At 37.5% G+C, this 8,116-nt stretch overlaps 1 protein-coding gene across 1 annotated transcript in view; it reads left to right on the top strand.

The window, feature by feature from the left end:
• The first annotated feature begins 33 nt into the window (after positions 1-33).
• The window catches only part of LOC107679943 (E3 ubiquitin-protein ligase Midline-1-like), a 48,655-nt gene continuing 40,572 nt past the window's right edge, over positions 34-8,116 (top strand). Inside the window, exon 1 of the mRNA XM_016475673.1 lies at positions 34-175. The gene's annotated coding sequence lies outside the window, so the exon portion shown is untranslated. The remainder of the gene's footprint in view (positions 176-8,116) is intronic.

Genomic DNA, 8,116 nt, shown 5'->3' with positions numbered 1-8,116 from the left:
TGTGTGTGTGTGTGTGTGAGGGCAGTGAGTTTGGATTATCGTGTTATGGTGACTGCACCATCTGCTATTCCTGCGCTGGCAACAAGAGCATTTTTCCGCGAAAAACGAGCTTTCTGTAATCTGTAGAGAAGTTCTGGAAATGGCTGTGAAGCGAGAAGCGACGCGAAATCCATCGGTGGGTCAAACAGAACTGCGTACTGTAATATTTGCATATACTGTACAGTCTTTCAATGGCTGCATGTACCTGTATAACGTGTGTTTTTAGTTTTAAACGCTGTGGATTGAGAACCAGACGCATTGTTTTGCTCTGAGAGGTGTTACTTTAAGCGAGTTTAAAGTGATGCAGCTACGATGTGAAGTCAGTAAATGTTTAGAGTCATTTTCTGCTTTGTTGCTCTGAAGGCATTTTAACAGTTAAACATCAATTCATCCTGATGCTTCGGATTTCATGCTTTAACTCGTTCAGATCCAGTTTCCATTCCAGTGATCCTCTCATCATTCATCACAACTTATGATTTATTATCTTTTATGGATGCATTTAGAGTAGAAACGAAGTACTGCCTATATATATAAAAAAAAAAACAGAATCTAGACAAAAAGGCTCAGATATAAGTTTTTCCCCATTATATATTTTCCATTCTCATTGACTTTATTATTTTAACATGTGAAAAGTGTGAAATCAGAAGTCATATTTTGGTGTAATGGAAGCGTAATTTGGGTTAAAGGAGGTCGGATAATTATAAACCAACATAAGTTCATTGCTAAACTAGTATTAATATAATAAATGCTTTCTTTGAGCTTCCTTATTGTGGCTAAGATTGAAAAATGAATCAAATATAAGTGTTTGGTGTCTACATTATTGCCAATCTTCCTTTTGTATTATTTATTAAGTATTATTGAGGATTCTTGACTTTATTATGAATTCAAAATATGAAACGTGTGAAATCAGGGTCACATTTTTGTGTACTGGAAGCAGAATTTGGGTCAAACGAGGGCGAATTATGATAAAGCCACATATGTTTATTCCTAAACTAATATTAATATAAAGAATACTTTATTAGAGCTTCCATATTGTGGTTAAGTTTAAAAAACAACAACAACAATAGACTCAAATGTGATTAATATTTCCATTTTTCCATTTTTATTTTTTATTATATTGTATTATTGAGTTTTCTTCATTTTATTATTATTTTAAAAGGTGAAACATTTTATGTTTTTGCATAATAAGAGCATAATTTGGATCGAACGAGGGCAGATAATGATAAACCCAAATGTGTTTATTAATATTAATATAATACATCAAATATAAATGTTACATTATTGCAATTCTTCCTTTTGTATTAATTATTAATTATTATTAATAATATGTATTATTGAAGTTTCTTGACTTTATTATAATTTTAAAATATGAAAAGGATGAAATCAGGGTCACATTTTTGTGTACTGGAAGCCAGAATTTGGGTCAAATTATGTTATTTTTTATTTTTTCCACATATGTTTATTAATATCAATATAATACTTTTTTTGAGCCTCCATATTGTGGTTAAGATTCCAAAATTCATCAGAGATGCTTAAATTTGGTCTCTACATTATTGCCATTCTTCCATTTGTATTACTATATTGCATTATTGAGTTTTCTTAAGTTTATTATTATTGCAAAATATGAAAATGTGATATTTTTATGTAATGAGAGCAATGAAAAACCAACATGTGCATCGCTAAACTAATATTGAATACTTCTTTATTGTGGTTAAGATTCTTCATGTAGAAAAGGAAGGTCATCGTTTACAGCAGCCGACTGTTTGTTTCTGTGCAAATTTTTACAGATATTGTATTAGCTTCAAACAATTGGTCTTTTGTTTCCTGATGGCTTTGAGAAACAGTTGCTCAGTCGATGTGCCAGCAGTAATTACTGCATCTTCTTCACACCGCTTCACTGGCCATTGTGGAGTAATGAGCTTTAGCTTCTTTTCACACATAATGAGTGGATGATGAGAACTCACCCAATTGATGGTGACGGCCAATAGTCCGCCTGCTTACATCTGCGCTGATGGAGCTGTCAGAAACAAAGCCTTAGTGTACTAGCAGCAGATCGGGCCCAAGCTTTCCACTCGACTGAGCCGTCAAGCCCTTCTCTGAGGAGCTCATATTGCTGAAACTGGCTGCAATGTTTTATGGCATTAGAATATTAAACAATGCAGACAGGCCTAATACAGAATCTGGGTGGTGCTTTTAGGACATATGCAAATATTGTTTGTGACACGTTGCCGCTTTCCTTTTTTTTTTTTTTTGCAATTTTTTGCAATTTTATTTTATTTTAATTTTGTGCTCTTTTTAATAGTTCAAGAAGTTCTCAGCAGTGCTGGGTAGTAACTGATCACATGTAATCTGGATTACGTAATCATATTCCAAAAATGTAGTACTTGTAATTAGAGTATATTACATTACATTACAGTTAATTTTTGTGGATTACATGATTACAAATTATTCACACAATGGCAGTAAATTATAGGGCTGCATGATTTGGTGGGGAAAAAAATGCGATTTGTGATTTAAAATGATATTTTTAAAACAAACTTTATATATATAATCAGTATTTGGAATCAGTAAGATTTGTGATGTTTTTTAAAGAAGTCTCTTCTGCTCACCAAGGCTGCATTTATTTGACCAAATATACAGTAATATTGTGAAATATTATTGCAATTTAAAATAATGGTTTTCTATATTAATATACTTTAAAATATAATTTATTTCTGTGATGCAAAGCTGAATTTTCAGCATCAGTCTTCAGTGTCACATTATCCTTCAGAAATCATTCTAATATGCTGTTTTATTATCAATATTAGAAACAGTTTTGCTGCTTAATAATCCTTTGGAACCTGCGATACTTTTTTCAGGATTCTTTGATGAATAAAAAGTAAAAAAAAACAAAAAATAAATAATTTGTTTGCATTTATTCAAAATATAAATCATTTGCAACAATATACGCTACCGTTCAAAAGTTTGGGGTCAGTAATTTTTTTTTCTTTCTTTTATTTTTGAAAGAAATTAATGCTTTTATTCAGCAAGGATGTGTTAAATTGATAAAAAGTGATAACAAAGACTTGTATTGTTAGAAAAGATTTCTATTTATGTCAAAAGTAATCCAAAAGTAGTTTGAATACATTACCTAAAATTAGTCATCTTGATTACATTACTGACTGCAAATGTAATCTGTAAGTTTGTAAGCAATCTACCCAGCACTGGTTCTCAGTTAGGTTTCTTTTGAGCATTAACTTTATTTCAGGCGTTTCTCCCAAAACTCCCCGTGGGAAATAAAACTAGACCAGATGAGTCAATAGTTGTCATAGGGTAAGTACATTTTGAGTGGTGTTTGCTTTGTAGTTGGTTTTTAATTGGATGGTTGTGAAAACTCAAAAATTTAAATTTTTATAATCTGCCATTATATGTATAATAAACATTTTTAGAGATAATCAACCTGAAATTTAGGCGAATGTTAAATCAAGCATACTATTTAACAATTTACCAATGGAGCCACATTGAGATCCCAATATCTCAGGAAGTGAACCATACTGGGCCTTAAAAATTAAATTACCAAAAGAAATGTTTGTTAAGAATCTGTTACGACCCTCCTGTAGTTGTTAGGCGTCTAGGGACTAAGAAGGGGAACTTATCACTAAGTTTCCGGACTATGCTGTATGGACCAGTAAATCAAGTGGTCAGTGCCGAACCTGGATTAGGTAATAATACCAGTACTCTGTCACCGGACTGAAAAGCTCGTGCAACTGCTTGCCTGTCATATTGAACCTTCATGTCAGACTGAGCATCTTTCAAAAAATTACGAGCAAGGTCACAGGCACTATGAAGTTTCTCTCTAAACCGACTGACTTTCCATCATTTTATCCTTCAGAACCTTTAACGGGCCCCGAACAGCATGTCCGAAAACCATCTCGGCCGGACTAAATCTGAGCGATTCTTGCACGCTCTCACGTACGGCAAACAATACTAAAGGGATTCCCTCATCCCAATCCTTATTCGTTTCCATACAATATTTTCGAAGCATGGTCTTTAAGGTTTGGTGAAACCTCTCGATCGCACCTTGGCTTTCCTGGGTGATATGAACTAGAAACTCTGTGTTTTATGGACAACAACTTCAAAGTTTGAGAAAAACTCACGACAAAAAATTAGAACCTTGATCGGTTTGAATAACTTTAGGAAGTCCAAAGATGGAAAAGAACTTAATCAAAGTTTTCAAAATAACAGGAGCCGTTATGTTACGCAATGGGACAGCTTCAGGAAATCGAGTCGCTCTACACATTATGGTACACAAATATTGATTACCTGATTTTGTTTTCGGTAAAGGTCCGACACAGTCGACCAGTACCTCTTCAAACGTTTCTCCCATAACCGGAATAGGAGAAAGTGGAGCGGGCGAGATGACCTGATTTGGCTTACCTGCCATTTGACAAGTATGACAAGTATGACAGACTTTTGCAACATCTCGTTTCAACCCAGGCCAAAAAAAATGCTGGAGAATACGATGGTAAGTTTTCGTTACCCCCAAATGGCCGGAAAGTAAATGTTCATGAGCTAGACACAATACATAAGAACGAAACCTGCTTGGAACTACCACTTGATATATAACGTTCCAATCCAGATCCTCTTCGACCTTAGAACATCACCTTCTCATTAATAAACCATCGTCTACAAAGTATGCAGAGCCTCTTTTCTTAGCAGCCTCAGAGCTAATCACAGCTGAGAAGCATTTTCTTAAAGATGGATCATCGTTTTGGGCAGCAATAATCTGCGAACGAGAGATAGGCAGGTCCAAAGAATGAAAACTTTCTAGCAAACCTTCTGAACTTTTTACATTAGAACGTCGTGCATCATTTATCTTAATTTCAGAGATATTCCCATCATCTGCTAATGCATGCCCCATCAATGAGTCAGCCAAATCAACTTGCTCCATAGCCTCAGCTGACCGAGCGCGAGTAACTGCACAAGCAGAAAAAACCTCAGGATGGAAATTAGCAACATCATTAGAATTTAAGCAATCACTCGGAACATCAGTCACCTCTGGCGCTGGCACCACTTTGCCTCCAGCTAAATCATTTCCCAAAATAAAAGTTATCCCTTTCACAGGAAGTGAACTACGAATTCCAACTCTCACAAATCCAGACACCAGTGTACAGTCTAAATGTACACGATGCAGAGGAACCGGCACTACTTGCATTTCAATCCCACGGACCAAAATATTTGAGCCACAATACGATTCATCAGAGAAAGGCAAAATATCAGACACCATGATGGACTGCATAGCCCCAGTATCCCGGAGAATAGAAATTTCTCTCCGATCTTCTTCCTTACCAGACAAAGAAACAAACCCTGTCATAACGAAAGGCTTGTAACTTACATCAAGGACGTCAGTACAACCCGACAGCTCAGACGTTGGCATAGTCTTTAACAATGTAACACTTTTAGGGTTTTGAGTCTGTTGCTTACGCCTAAGCACAGGACAATCAGCAATCAAGTGTCCGTGTTTATGGCAATAAAAACAGTCCCTTACCTCCTTTGATTGCGACGTAACAGATTTGATCCGAGCACTCTGACTTTGAGATGGACCACTAGTCACGCTCTTTTCAGTGCGCGTCACGGAGAATACACCCTTATGAGTGAGTACAAACTCATCTGCTAGGACAGCAGCCTGCGACAACGAATTAACTTTCTGCTCATTTAAATAGACCACCACACGTTCGGGCAGACATCCTTTGAACTCCTCAAGCAGAATTAATTCTCTTAGGGAGTCAAAGTCTCCGGTTTTAGTTGCACTGCACCATTTATCAAATAACAGAGACTTCTCCCTAGCGAATTCCACAAATGTCTGGCAAGAGTTCTTTTTATGACCTCTAAATTTTTGTCGATATGCCTCTGGAACTAATTCGTAGGCACGTAATATTGCTAACTTCACGGTTTCATAGTTCAAACTGTCCTCTACAGAAAGAGTAGAAAAAACCTCTAGCGCTTTACCCACCAAACAACATTGCAACAAAAGAGCCCAAAGCTCTTTCGGCCAATGAAGGGATGTTGCAATGCGCTCGAAAGCACTAAAATAGGAGTCTATCTCTGTCTCACGAAAAAGTGGCACCAACGTAATATGTTTACTCACATCGAATGAGCCGGTTGCTACAGATGGAGCAGAGGGAACAGTGGGAGTAGAAGAAACAACAGGAGCCGGGATAACAGTGGCAGCGTTAGTAACTCGAGGGAGATCTGGTTGCGCAGCTGAACCTCCCACAATTCTCATTGCGTCGAGCTCCAGCTGTCACATTTTGATCTGTTTCTCCGCCTCAATCTCAAGTCTACGAATTTGCAATCGCAAATCCATTTCCGCCTGCCGAGTCTGCACCTTCTCTTGCACTTCCATCTGCAAACGAGCCAAACGGACTTTCAGTCTCGCTCCCTCTTTTGAGCCTGTAGACATAGGAGAGAATGGTTCAAATTGAGGCAACCTCGCCCTAACATCGGCGTCCACCTCCGCCGCAGGCATCAGTTCTTCCTCACTCTCATTCTCACTCCTAGCAATTGCACCCATAACACTGCCCACTGCTATATCCACCTTTTCCGACAAACCGACCACATTCATCTCCACTAGTCGATTATACACAACAGATTTAATCTCTCCCTTACGAGACTGTTTACCTACTGCAATCTGAAAATGACTTGCTATTGCCAACAAATCATCCTTCTTACAACTATCTAATTGTTCTAACGAAGGATTTTCTAAAAACGTCTGCAAATCCAAACTAGCCATAATTACGATGCTGCTCACCACACATATAACTCAACACACACCAGTGAAAAGTATGCCACGAATGCGACGAACTGGCCTACATTATTCCAGGATCATCAAACTCAGAACAATTTATTCTGATCTCGGACGAGCCCCCATTTATGTTACGACCCTCCTTTAGTTGTTAGGCATCTAGGGACTAAGAAGGGGAACATTGGACCAGTTCAGACCAATACCAGCTTCACACTCGGTGTGTGAAGGAAAATTACTAAGACTAGAGACTAAATCAAGCGAAATTGCTTTATTATTGACTTTATTATTGAAGACCGTGTCAGTTGTTTACACAAGACAAAAAAGAGAATAAGTATGTATATAAAAATAAAGGAAATTATTTACAAAAGAATCCTAGACACACCGGCAGCTTTACAATATTGGAGAACTGGGGAGGTTAAAGGGAACCTGGATTGTGCCAAAAGAAAAAAGTAACAAAACCAAAAGGAATCTAGCTAACCCATTTTGGTCTAGTCCTAAGCTAAAATAAAGAAAAATGTGAAAAGGAAAACGTCTTCAACGTCCGAGATGTCGTAACTCAACTTCTCTAACTAACCAAACAAAAAATACAGAAAATGGCACAAATCCCTAACCTAGTGTGTCTAACAACAAAATCAAACTACATGTGCACCATGTAAGTCACCTGACATAACTTACCTACCCCTTTACCTCCATCCAGTTTTAACACATCTTTGAAACAGCTTTATAAGGCTCTCAATAACTTACCTACCCCTTTACCTCCATCCAGTTTTAACACATCTTTGAAACAACTTTATAAGGCTCTCAAATGTCACAGATCAGGAGTTTCGGGCCAGCCAAGTAGGCAAGCTATTTTACATGGCAATCAAAGCACATCACACACTAAACCAAACAAACAAAAACACAAAAAGAGAATATCACAGCCCAAGTTCACAAAGCCGGCCTACGCGTACACTGGCGTTTCCCTTATATAGCACAGCTGGACGTCAATCAGCGAGCGCGATGGAAGAACAACCCCCTCCCGTCATCAGACCCAATCAGCTCGTCCCGAATGATTGACAAGTGAGCCGACCAATCCGCACGTCACCTGTAAAAGTGAAAGTAAAAGGGATAGAGAGAGAACGCGACAGGAAAAAACTCAAGCAAAAGAACACAAAAACAAGAAAATACTCAAACGACAAGTCAGCGTCACATAGGGACGTAACAAATCAAAATCTGAAAGAATACTAAAATATATTTAATACTTCAGGAGTTACAGCCATGCAAACTAGAGCCCGACCGATATATCGTTTTGCC

The sequence above is a fragment of the Sinocyclocheilus anshuiensis genome, unplaced genomic scaffold (genome assembly GCF_001515605.1).
Source record: "Sinocyclocheilus anshuiensis isolate Anshui unplaced genomic scaffold, SAMN03320099.WGS_v1.1 scaffold244, whole genome shotgun sequence".
Lineage (NCBI taxonomy): Eukaryota > Metazoa > Chordata > Actinopteri > Cypriniformes > Cyprinidae > Sinocyclocheilus > Sinocyclocheilus anshuiensis.
This window is presented reverse-complemented; position numbering and strand designations above follow the sequence as displayed.